We start from the raw sequence: 13,859 nt of genomic DNA, 5'->3' as shown, positions 1-13,859 counted from the left end.
GCTGGACCCCGGACTCATTTCACCGGCATTATCACCTTCATCTCATTCAGACGCTAAATAACCTAAGATGTTGATAAAGCGTCGTAAAATAACCTACTAAAAAAAATTTCACTCACAGCATTTCCTACCTGCTTACCGTACCCAATGTCGCGTGACCTACAACAGGCAGCGCAAGTTGTGTACTAACTCAGCCTTGTGCACCACTAATTTGAATTTTTGGCTAAACCCCCGGGGCTTACTTATGACAACATTAGAGAGATACGATGCAAAAAGCCTCATACGCTATCTCCCTGTTAGATTGATATGAATGAATATTTCCGTGGTCCGCTGAATGTGTAATCAACGAAGCTACCTCTTGAGCTAGAACTTACCGGTAGTGTTTCTTCAATTATTGTTTTCATTCCTTCGCCAGACACTTCTGTCTAGCATCACTCCCCCTCCAGCCGCATGACCTCCTCGTGGAGGAGCTGTTCGTAGCCAGGGTTCGGGTCTCTGAAGCTCCTTGGTGGGGAGAGTGGGCAGAGTGAACCCTGGCCTCGGGCACGCGAATGCACGAGCTCGCTGGTAAGGTACCTGCAGCTCGCAGAGACAGTCCTCAGTCGTGCTTCAACAGCCGTATCGGACAGGTGCTCCGCTCGACCACCGCTGCTCAGGTTAGTACGAGCCCGCCGGCGAACGCAATGCCTACTGCAGTCCACCCATCATCGCTATGCATTTGATTGTGCACACCGCATCATTTTGACGCTGAGCTTAAGGGGAGCTTCAGTTAGTCGTAGTGCTGTTGTAAAGGAAATATATAGAGGTGCCAGTGCCAAGAAAAATATTGAAATTCGATACGTGTTTATGTATGACAGAAACATAAGTAATGTCGGTTTTGGAGCAAATTTTTAGTTGGAGTGTGTTGTGACAAGAAATTAATCTAATCTTCAAAGTAAAGGACATGCGATTCTACGTTCTTGCGCTATCTTTGAGAAAACTTTGTTATCCCTTGACGGTACCAGCTCCTGGTTTTTGATGCGGAAGTATTCTGTGATACTCACTTCAACGGCTTCCAAGATTTGGACATTTTTTGCCACGCAGAAATTCGGTCATGGATCAGAACAAGTCTTTTAATTCAATTATTTATGCTGCAGTGCGTTATAATGTAGAATTTCAGCATTGACCTCCGGTCATGTAGGTATCACTCGTCTATCAACATACAATTTTTATATACGTATACATAGATAGACCTTCCTACATTATAAATTTTAAAATTTATTTTACATGTCTTTTAACTCATTTATTACCCTCATTCCTTTTTCTCTTTTTTTTTCACTTACTTTCCAAAGGTATGTTCCTAAGGACTTTACCACCTGTTCATTTGTAATTATTCATATTTTTGCTAAAAAAATTTCATTACTAAAATTTAACCACTCCATTTTCATAAAACTGCTTTCACTCCAATCTGTATCGATAAATGTTAACAATATGTGCTTTATAGTTTCTATTTTACCACATAATATGCAACTGTCATTTTCTGTATTACATCTAAAACCTCTCAATTTCAACACTCCCAACCTAACTCATGCAAAACCAATTCTAGCGTTTCTATCACATATCGTTATATGATTTTTTTTCTCCATACAGTCTTAACTTTCCTGTAATTTTGTAGTGAAATCTTGTCATTCATGTAAGTAAACATCTGTTGGTTTTCTATATCGTTACACCTTTGTCTTATAATATTCAAAACGTTATATCGGAACAAATCGTAATCTAAAGGCGCAAGACCAGGGCTACATGTCGATTCCTCCCAATTCCGTAATCTTTTCCATGACGGTTAGAGAAGTAATGTGTCTAGCATTGCCCTGTTGCAAGAGAGTTCTATTTCGATTAAATAATTCCGGGCACCTCCCTCTCGAAGCTTCATGAACTCGTTCTGGCTGTTGAGAATAAAGATCGGCATCGACTGCACGCCCGTTTGGAATAATCTCCCAGTGAATCACACCTTCGGAATTCCACCACACACATAACATTACTTTGAGGCCGAACCGATTTCCTTCACGACGACATTGGCAGGCTGGCGGGAATCGAGCCACTTTTCATCACATGTGACGGACAATTCTTCTGACAAATCTGTTATCTATGGGATTGGAGATGAGCTTACCACAGATATCCACACTGTTGAGCCGTTCAGGTGTCAATTCATGAGATACAGATCTACAATATCTGCATGATTATTAAACGCCTTAATGTGGCGAGGTATTCTATCTTTTGAAGCATAAATGCTTCTGACAATCTTATATAATTACATAGTAGGTTATTTTACGACGCTTTATCAACAGCTCAGGTTGTTTAGCGTCTGAATGAGATAAAGGTGACAATGCCGGCGAAATGGGTCCGGGGTCGAACACCGAAAGTTACCCAGCATTTGCTCGTATTGGATTGAGGGGAAAAGCCCGGAAAAAACCTCAACTAGATAACTTGCCCCGACCGGGTATCGAACCCGGGCCACCTGGTTTCGTGGCCAGATGCGCTAACCGTTACTCCATATATATATATATATATATATATGTTTTTTCTTATAAATTCTGCATGTATTTTCAATATTCCATAGTCTAGGTATTCCAGTGCTTTGTAAATTTTTTACATCTCCTTCCCCATTAGGCCTACTGAAACGCAGAAACCATTTGTTGTACATAATCACTAACGATACCTTCACCCTCGACTTATCTCAAATTTTATCACCGCCATTTTATATTCTCTGCATCAAGAATTGAGGATATCGCATGCTCACAATACGAATTAATAACGTAGCGCCCTATAAATTGCACTGCGCAACTAAAAAAGCCATTAAAATATTATAAAATACCAAACAAAAAATCGACATTACTTATGAAACGATAAATATATCTGGCTGTAAAAGACAGTGATTTTCTAGCTTTTAAAGTGTAAATATTTCTAAGGCAAGTAGTTCTAGATATGCTTATTTCGAAACCAATATTATATCGATACATCCATATTTGATGCGCATTTTTTAAATAATGAAGTGAAATATTTTGTAAATGGTGTAAGGTAAATAGATATTTATATTCTTGCAAGCCAGAGCTGTAAATTAATAACATGAAATGCTTAATACAGACATCCTTTAAATATTTATTTTATTTATTGAAGTGTCCTGAACGTTAGAAACGGTCGTTCACAAGATTTTAGTGACATCTGAGACAAGTAGTTACACTGTACTCAACATGAAGGTGCTAATTAGAAAAAAATAGCTATATTAGTATATATATTTACATTTTTTGCATAACTGTTCATTTATGAATGGATTTGGTCTTCGCAAATGGAAGGCTTATAAGTTTCCATAAAATTGATTATATCTAATACATTTTGTTTCTTATAGTTACATATTCAGAGATGTTAATTTCGAAAAATATATACAGGTTGGTAGTGATATAACTTCTTTGGGAATTGAAGGAGGCAATATAATACATGAAAATGAATAAAAAAACTATTAATATGTTTTGTAATTCAGTAGGCCTATGGTTAATTAGACAGCCTGAAATTCTGCATAGTTTGGCAACAGCACATCGCCGTCTCACCAACGAATACACATACGAACTCGGGCTGAATAGCAGCATTCCATCTCTTAGTCAGTCCAGTAGGGTCGCCAGACTCCCTAATGCAGCAGTCATCAGCACAGAACACACTCGGACTATCGTTTGTAACCAACGGATAAGCGAGTGCTGACGACCACTGCCCTAATGGCACGTAATAAAGGCTCATTCACAATGAAAATTAAACATAACGTAAACATTAACATAAGCACATAAACGTATGCCACAAACTTAAGTAGCCAAGGCCCATTCACAATGAAAATTAAACATAACACGAGTCCACACCTGTGGAGTAACGGTTAGCGCTTCTGGCCGCGAAACCAGGTGGCCCGGGTTCGATTCCCGGTCGGGGCAAGTTACATGGTTGAGGTTTTTCCGGGGTTTTCCCTCAACCCAATACGAGCAAATGCTGGGTAACTTTCGGTGCTGGACCCCGGACTCATTTCACCGGCATTATCGCCTTCATATCATTCAGACGCTAAATAACCTAGATGTTGATACAGCGTCGTAAAATAACCCAATAAAAAAAACATAATACGTGTGTGGAAACAAACATACCGAATCAACAAAACTACAGAATATATTACATAAAAATGGAGAATTGCACAATGACTGACGATGTAGCTATTCAATTTATGTTTCTAATAACTACAATGGCATCAGTATATGGCTTTCAATACTTGAAATCAAAGAAATGGAGATGTAAAATAATCAACTTTTCGTCATATGATTCCATGTTGCGCGCCTAGCTATCATCACGGCCAATAGATCAAAATATTGCCCGTAGGCAAAGCCCATGAGATGTTAAACAAAAAGTGAAAACACGCTTTCCGCTTGTGTACTGTTTCCAAATCGCATAAACATAAGCATGAAAGTTTGGAGTTTGCAAACTTTCATGTTAACGTCTTATGATTAAGATTAAGTTTATGCTTATGTAATTCATTGTGAATGCTTTCATTAAATAACATAGACACAAGGTTTTATGCTTACGTTATGTTTATGTTTAATTTTCATTGTGAATGGGCCTTAAGGATACTTACGATTGGATAGGACCTTTTTTAATTTTGTATACTGAAAGGTCGCATTTATAACAAATTTTCGAAATCGACCTATGAGACCGTTAAATACCTGTAGTACTTGGAATATTTGTAGTAGTTTGGTAGTTCTGATGCTGTCGCTCGGAAGAAGGCAAGGCCTGTGTATTGCCTGTGTCGCGAGGCAATGACTGGAAAGTATCCAGTCTGATATCGAACATAACAGTAGCCTATACTAAGTCATACGTTTAATTTGAAGGAAATTGAATACCATGCTACTTTAGTCTAATTGTTCACGTGATGTAATCTTTCACCATATTCTCATATACACGAGCAATTAGTAACTTCAATTAAATTATGTTAACCAATTAAAGAAAATCTCAAGTTAATATTGGAAATACCGCTTATTTACTGGTTATTTCTTTTTGTCTTTCAAAGAGAGAGGGTTACATCGATGCATAATTCCTAAAAATAAAGGGAAGTTATCAATTTGTCTAATTGGTAAATGAATAGAAAATTTACGTTGTAGTCTACAGTACTTAAAAAAATTGAGGTTTGAAGTAACTTCACATAGCTAAATGTATCGAAAATGACGTTAGATTTTTAAAGAAAGGGTTTGTTTTATTTGTATGATTATTATGTACATTTATTTTATGTTGAGCACAAGAGACATATGTAAAATATAACACATAATAATTGTTGAGTCACAGCATAATTGATTACTACAAGTTTATCATTTGACACAGCGGTCATCAAAACACTGCACCCTCGGGCTAGCGTATCTTAACCGCGGACAAGACATTGTCTTAGCGTGCAATCGTCGCTGCTGGCGGGCATCCTGTCTCTCTATCCCTTGTGCACGACGGAGCAGAGTTCCTTACCCTCCATGCACTCTACCCATTTCAGCGAGTGCTGACGACAACTGATCTAACATAAATTCCCTAAACTTCGTACCAGCTGTGTTCTTATGGACAATAATTTAAATAACTGATTTAGAACTTAAAAAGTGAGTCCATTAAAACCCATTACGGATTAAAAATGTACTGTGTAGCATTAAGAAACAACATTTTTATTTGCTGTGCGTGGTACAATAAGAAATTGTACTTTCACCACTTCATTAACAATTTACAATTTTGTTCTATTTATGTTCAGTGAGACTGCAGTGTCTATACACAACCATAAGGAGTGGAAGGACAGAATAAGAGAAATAAAAAAGGGATAGTGACAGGTTCTAAGAAAGACGTACCTGTGTCGGTGGGCTTTGTATTGTATTTATTGTCAAATATACTGTTATAGATTTAATTTGTGAGATAATTAAACATATCTCACCAATTTATATACTGTTGTTGTTGTTTAGTCAACTGTCCGAAGACAGGTCTGAACCTCGCAAGTGATAACACGGCATCACTTATGAGTAGGGCTGAAGAAAAGTATTGTTAACAGGGTAGTAAATAATTTCTATATACATTGTTTACAAATGCCGGGTATCTATACTGTCTGTAAGGAGCAGAGAGAGTGAACATTCGACACTCCTCAATAGTAGACCTGCTGAAGTGACGTGAGGTTGTATCAGAATACCAAAACAAAAGTCTAACAAAGAACAGATAATAAGGAAACGGAATTCATAACGTGTGGAAAATGTGTTTGACTTAATTGAGAAGAGTGATATTTTCGTAAATGTAATGTTTGTTTCGAGTTAATTAATTTGAAACACAAATAATGCTGTAAGTGTAAATTCTATTAAGAGTTCATTCATACAGAACGCTACTGTACAAACAGCCGCTACTGTAACGAGTCGAGTGAGCACACAAGCATTTTGTAAACACAGAGTTATAGTACGATGCAGTTTAGTCTATAACCAATACTATTTTCGGCCCTACTTATGAGTTTGTTTAATTCCATGAAATCGGTTAATATTTTATTCGAAATGATCAGAGCTGAGATTCCTTTAACCTACACTGTGCTGTAAACTACGCAGTGACTATGTTTGTAGAGGAAAGAAAGAGACAGAGAATACCTTTACGATCCCATTCGGAAACAGTGCTCGCGTGTATACAGGTACAATCGGGTGAACAATCTTCTAGCAGGTCAGTGAACAAAGTTTCCATGTGTACTAAAATGTTTATTATTGAGCAACATTTTAATTGGAATTTAACACAGTAAACTTCATGTAACTTTGAAAAGTAATTAAATAAAATACATAAATACAATACATTTCTATGAATAACAAAAACTAGTAATAATTGAAGACCTCTCTCGAATAATGATGTAACCAACAAACCTATAATACGCTTTTCAGGAAAAAGAAAACAATTTTAGGGGCATATTTCGTTCGGCCTATATGTACTAGCAGAACAGTTTTATTAATCAGGGATTCAGTTTATTCAGCTATTGGATGCAGCCATTTATTGTTGTAAATGAATGCTTCAAAATTTCCTGTTTCTACAGAAGTCATATTTTTCATTAATTTGATGTCACACCCTTTTTCGAAGGAGATCTTCAATTACAGTTTGACATTCATAAATAAAATGTACTTCTATGCATAACAAATACTGGTATATAATTCACTGATCTTTTGACAAATTGCAATATACTTTCTGATTTTATCAAAAGAAAAAGAAGTGCAGTCGGGTGAAAAATCTTGTTGGGTACTTATACTTTGTGAGGTGTATGGAGTTCTTCGTGTTTTAACATGAATTCTCATATGTTCACTATATCTTTTTGAATTACGATGTGATTGAACGAAATTAATTTTTTTCCGCTCTTGTCTCCACACAAAAGTACTTACAGCCAAATTTGTTTACCAATATTTGTCGCATGTTGTGTTTTATTGTTTTCCGCATATTTCTGAACAATACAAGAGTACATTCTGACTAGCGCTTGTGCTCATAGTAAATTTAATGTCCATGTACCTGAGTAAAGAAAACAACCTTCACGGGACGACTTCCTTTGATACCGTATTCTCGTAGCGAGTGTACGCTCGTAACTCTATACGTCAGATTGCAGCTATAGTCTAGACACCACTAACCTATTTTCAATGTTTTGGTTAAAGGAATCGCAGCTCTGGTATGGATAGATCCTATTTAACTCTGCTGTTTACAAAGATTCAGTTGTTTCTCCCTCATCTCTGCCAGACGCTCCGCAACTACTAGATTCACATAGATTATCAGCGTTATTCGGAACATTGTTTTTATTACCTTGCATATTATTTTTGCAACTTTTTGTCTGACACAACGTCATATAGTAACAAGACGTATCAGTGTGCAAAATTTGAAGGTTCTACTCAACCTTCCACTATTGATTGTTCCCTTGTTAGAGGCGTTAATTTCGGAAAAAAATACTGTCTCCATATGCGATAGATATCAATTGATTAAGAGTACCTGGTTGTTACAAAGAGTGGCTTGGAAGCTTTAATAAATTTTATTGTATTAATGAGGATTATGTATAATTTGGATAGAAAGATGCAGGCATATTCACTTCTGTTACAATATTATGTATTAAGGGGAACGGGCTGTTAAGGAAATAATTTTTAAGATTCTGTGCAAGAGTCTTTCTACTGTATTTACGACAAACGTTCTTTTTGTAATGAAAACAGATATGCAATTATCCATAAAAATCGATATATTCATTTTCTAAACTTATTCATGTTTTTTATAGGAGCATGAGTGAATGTTGATGGTGTTTCCATGTCTTTTATAAATGTTATTTTAACTCTGAGAGATATTTAGATGCTGTTAGCAGACTTCGATCACACTTTTTCAATATATCGAAGAAGATGTATTTGAAAATCGAGTGACAAACAAAGATTCTCATGGGAGCAGATAAAAAAGTTAATATTTTTTCTTCCACCATGTAAATAATGTCAAAACAAGTGCTTACACAAATTTTGGCACTCGAGCGCAATTACAAGGGCAGTAAAAAATAAGTTTCCCATGGGCCGTTTACAGAAAGAAAACATAATTTAATGAAACACTTTATTGGGACAGATACATCAATTGTTCAGCTATTTTTCGACATATTCCCCACAGAATTTGAGACATTTATCATACCGTGGGATCAACTTTTACATCCCTGTGTCGTACAAGTCTGCCGTCTGGGATCGAAACCAGTGTATGGCAGCTGTCTACACCTTTCTGTAGATTCAAATTTCTCGGTTCCGGTGGGGAATATGGTGAAAAATATCTCAACAGTCCTATTTGTTTCAATAAATTTTTACAGTGAAATAATTGTGTTTTCTTTCTATAAACGGCCCCAGGAAAACTTATTTTTACGGCCCTCGTAATTGCGCACAAGTGGCCAAAATTTGTATAAGCACTTTTTTTGACGTTATTAACATTTGGAAGAAAAAGAAAGTAACTTTTTTATTTGCCTGTGAGATATTTTTTAGAAATCATAAATTATGTTTTATTTAACGACTCTCGCAACTGCCGAGGTTATATTAGCGGCGCCGGTGTGCCGAAATTTTGATCCGCAGGAGTTCTTTTACATGCCAGTAAATCTGGTGTCATTAGCCTGTGAAATACAAATGAGTACTAAAATATTGACGCATAAGTCTCTCCGCAGCGAAGGTGATGCGCTAGCACATTCAGTTATAGTCAGTTACGTTGGCAACGAATTCCGCTCAAAAGCATAACGTCCACACTCAGCTATACGTACGTAGAATTCTATTCAGTTACCACCTACTCGTCCACACCTGTGGAGTAACGGTTAGTGCGTATAACCGCGAAACCAGGTGGCCCGGGTTCGATTCCCGGTCGGGGCAAGTTACCTGGTTGGGGTTTTTTCCGAGGTTTTCCCTCAATCCAATATGAGCAAATGCTGGGTAACTTTCGGTGTTGGACCCCGGACTCATTTCACCGGCATTATCACCTTCATCTCATTCAGACGTTAAATAACCTAAGATGTCGATAAAGCGTCGTAAAATAACATACTAAAAAAATCCACCTACTCTAGGTCAAGGCCAGCACCGCTGCTTCCTCGCTGTATCTTAGTGCTGCCAACTTAAGCGTTCCCACGCGACTCTGAGTTCACTGCGGAGAGGCTTTTGCCACCCAGTGTGCTTCCCCTCCGTTACCCCTTCTACCACTATCTCAAACTCACCCCGCTACGCGCACTGTTTACTTAACATTACATAGTTTTGAAGTAAACAGTGATGTACTACGTACCCTAAGGAGTACGGCGCAATCAAAGAGAAAATATTCTTTCCGTAAGAAATGGGAATTAGATTATTTCTGTGGTGAACAAAATGAAAAAAGCGTTTTGTTTAATATGTTCTGTACCAATTTGCTTTATTGCATATTTTAATAAAAACATACCAAGGAAAAATATAATTTCAGTTATTATTTACGAAATGTCATTTCTGTAAAATTATTGTAGTCTAATAAAATATATATGTAATAAATTACGGAATTAACTTATCAGTTAATATTTAGCTGCGTCAAATGATTGTTTACTAATAATTTAACGATTAGCGTAATATAATTCTATACAACTTTGTATCAACATAAGAATTTTTAATCTATTATAGGGGACGAGAGAAAGTAGTTGTTAGAAAGTCTGAAAAGGAAAAACACTAAAATAATCGCAAGGCACAAAAATTTGTTCCTGCCAGCTACTGCATTTCATAATATATTGCGGATAGAATGAAACCATTTGCAATGGGGGAGAATGTTAAAGACTTTGTAGTTTTAGTTGCAGAAAATGTTTGCCCTAACATTATCGAACAATTCAAGTGCAATCTGTCACCCCACAATTGCGGGCAGAACAGTGGAGCTTAGTTCTAACTTAGAGGCACAATTAATTAATAAAATACGAACTATGAAGTGGTACTCTTTGGCACTTGATGAAAGTACAGATAATAAAGATATTGCTCAATTATCCATATTTAATGTCATTAACTTTTCAGATGATAATGCTATGCCACTGATGCAAACCGCGACTACTTAAGTCGAGCGACCGTTCATTGACTTAGTGTTGTGTACAAAAACAAAAAGTAGAGTGAGATTGCCACTGTGTTTCCCCTTCAGTATGAACTTCCCTCCCTTACTGTAAACATTTCGAGTGTTTAAAATGAAAAATTTCTGCTTGTTTCTGATAAAATAAGTTTTCTTCTTTCTTAATGACGTGCTCGCTACCAAATTCTTCTATTGTACTGTACTCCAACCAGAGAAAGTCTCAGGGGAATGAGACGCAGCGGGGTAATGCTGTGAATGAATGTTTATGTCATAAGATGTCATAAGGTCACACACGTGCGTACACGCATCTCCATTGGCTAACTCTAAAAGCACACACGATAACACTGATACACATATACTTATACTAAAGTCTGTGTGATGTATCTTGTCTCACTGTGAAAAAAGAGAGAAAGGAGATATGTCTTACTTCGTCTGTATTGTTATGGCAATGGGGGAGCGGAGCTTTGCCGTCCATCCATCCAGTGGCGGAAGGGACCAGTTGATACATTCTGTAGCGCAAAATAAATTACAAAATATCTCTCTTCGTACTGTGTAGTTCCGTCACTGAGCTTGTCTTTCAAGAAATTGAGTTCCGGCAGCCTGTACAATAACAAGGTTTTGAAAGGAATACTGAAAATTTACAACCCTCCTATAATCTCCACCCTCATTTGAAGGGACTTGGTTTTATTGCTACTGAGACAAGATAAACCTTACCAGGTATACCCCAGTTACAAAATTAGATCACGGTTAATCTCCTGGTCTTTTAATTCCTCCATACAGGAAATAACATATGCAGGAGAGCGCATGTTTTTTAAACTGACGTAATAACGGTAATATTATCTATCTACTTCGCTCCAATAGATGACGCAATAGTAAGCACATTCCTTTCACGGTTAATCTCCTGAATGGAGAACAGTTTCACTCATTCCCAGCCTCCTAGCTTTATTTTGTTTTGACATGTTCACTGAACAGCAGACTGTAAGTCTGTACGCCGCGCTACACTCCGTACATATGTGTTGCTTGGAGGCTTTAGGTAACCAAACGCAGGGCTCTACTTACATCGTACGATTTCACTTCCTCATGATGTGAACTATAAAATATAAAATGATGTTACAAAAAGATTTTGAAATAATTTTCTACTGAAACACATGTTTTTTAGTAGATTTGTTCATGATACTGTAAAATTGGTTTTGGGCGTACCTTCTGTTTGTGTGCAGCAATTTCGCCTGAAGTATCGGTCGGATTTTTTCATATTCAATATTATCTACCAGTCAATTTATCCGGAATGATTCACATGCATTGAAATCTTTTGTATTAGGTAGGTAGGACGTAGGTCATGACCGTGACCTTTGTATAGGGATCAACATAAATGAATACTCACACAAACACAATTGGCTGCTATAACATTCTAATTATTAATTTTTATACACATTCCACATTAATTATTTGTGTATCCACCATTTTTCTCCTGAATAGCACGTATTCTTTTAGAATCGGAAAGTAATAGTGTGACAAAAAGATTTGTATCCCATTTCGTGTGTTTAAAACCGCTGTAACATGTGCAATCAGTGTGTTCCGAGAATATCTATGATATCCTCTTCTTGCATCATCCGAGTTTCTACTGGTCCTTCAATATTGTCCCGAAATACACGGCCTAATTAACATCTGGTGATGCACCAGGCCATTCTGTATTAAGGGGACACTATGGCGAAATAATTCTGAAAAATTAAGAAAATCCACTTTTATGTTTTTATGATCGCAATTACATTTGAAACTGGTTTAAATGATCTAGCCATATAATCAAATGTGGCCAAACATACGGTGCGTGAGTGAGTTGAGACAAAAGTTTTTTTATTGCTGTTTTTTCGACTTCAAATTTTAAGCAATTTATTGAATAAAAAATTCTCCCTCTACAACAGTTGTCAGACTGTCAGACGCTGTATCAACTGCTCGGATATTTAGTGTGGATGATATTGGTGATAGCGAGATGGTATTTGGCGAGATGATGTCGAGAATTCGCCATAAATTACCCAACATTTGTCTTACGGTTGGGGAAATCCTCGAAAAAAAAACAACTAGGTAATCGGTCCGAAGTGGGAATTGAACCCACGCTCGAGCGCAATTCTGGATTAGTATACAAGCGCCTTAGCCGACTGAGCTACTCCAGAGGCTCCTTTAATGCTATTTGAAGGTTATAACATTTGATGTCTGATTTGCGTTGCGTTTATTTATGAGCGAATGAAAGCCAGAGATGGAATAATTTTATAAATATAGACTACACGCGGCACATATATTAAGTATCAATTATTCAGTAAGATACTAGTACATATTTTTATTGCTTAATTATAGCTATATTTGGGTGAGCTGCGGTAATGTATACTTAAACTTTATTTGGTCCACATAAAGTACTACTATTTTTTTTACATTTTTTTTTTGTTTATAGAACATGGTAGTATTTTACGAATGTCGTAAAAGACTAGCATTTGTCCTGGATCAAACATTAAATGTAAATGGAGAAAACTTAGTATTTTATCTTGAAGCTCACAGGAGCTGTTCATTTTCTAGATTATCCGAGTCACTTTACAAACTGCCATGAAATGGATTTCTTGTGTGGTTAATTTACCCACTTTTGTTTCCTGTGGTATTTAAAATAATATTTATCTACCATGTTAACTTTAATATATTTTTATTTACCTAAACAAAGATGCGCAATGAGGCCGACACAAAAAATTACCTTCGTACACAATCCAGGCTATGTTCATATTCGTTTGAATGATTTGTTAAGAAATGTATTCAAGACTAATTTAGAAACTTGTGAAACGAACAATTATTCTTGCACCAAAAACGGATGCTCCCTGAACCAAATAGTCGTACTTTTATTATGTAATTACTTCATAGTTTCATGTGGTATTGTATGACGTTGTGACTTACTGTTAATTGTATTTTATTTACAACATTAGGCCATAATTAAAGGGCTCAGAGCGAAAGGCGACTAACCCACAATTACAAAATGAGTAAATAAGGGTTGAAATTAGGAGGATCCTGACAAAAAATGATTGGTTTCACAACTTATTTTAATTCGTCTGCATTGAATAAATACAAAAATATAGCATGCATCTATAACAACAATGCATAGTTTTGAAAAAACGCTTAATAATGAACAATACAAAATTCTGGGTTGGTCGCCTTTGGCTCTGAGCCCTTCAATTGACCGAATATATAAGGTCTCGCGCTCAGATGGATGGAATTCCGGGTTCGGGGTGGCCAACAAGCCACAA

General features: G+C 36.6%; 1 protein-coding gene across 2 annotated transcripts in view; it reads left to right on the top strand.

Moving 5' to 3' along the window:
• Window positions 1-523: 523 nt before the first annotated feature.
• The window catches only part of LOC138710604 (very long chain fatty acid elongase AAEL008004), a 324,219-nt gene continuing 310,883 nt past the window's right edge, over window positions 524-13,859 (top strand). The window contains exon 1 of one of the 2 annotated variants that reach the window (XM_069841607.1): window positions 524-653. The gene's annotated coding sequence lies outside the window, so the exon portion shown is untranslated. The remainder of the gene's footprint in view (window positions 654-13,859) is intronic. The other variant, XM_069841608.1, reaches the window with a different exon arrangement.

The sequence above is a fragment of the Periplaneta americana genome, chromosome 12 (assembly GCF_040183065.1).
Source record: "Periplaneta americana isolate PAMFEO1 chromosome 12, P.americana_PAMFEO1_priV1, whole genome shotgun sequence".
Taxonomy (NCBI): Eukaryota; Metazoa; Arthropoda; class Insecta; order Blattodea; family Blattidae; genus Periplaneta; species Periplaneta americana.
This window is presented reverse-complemented; position numbering and strand designations above follow the sequence as displayed.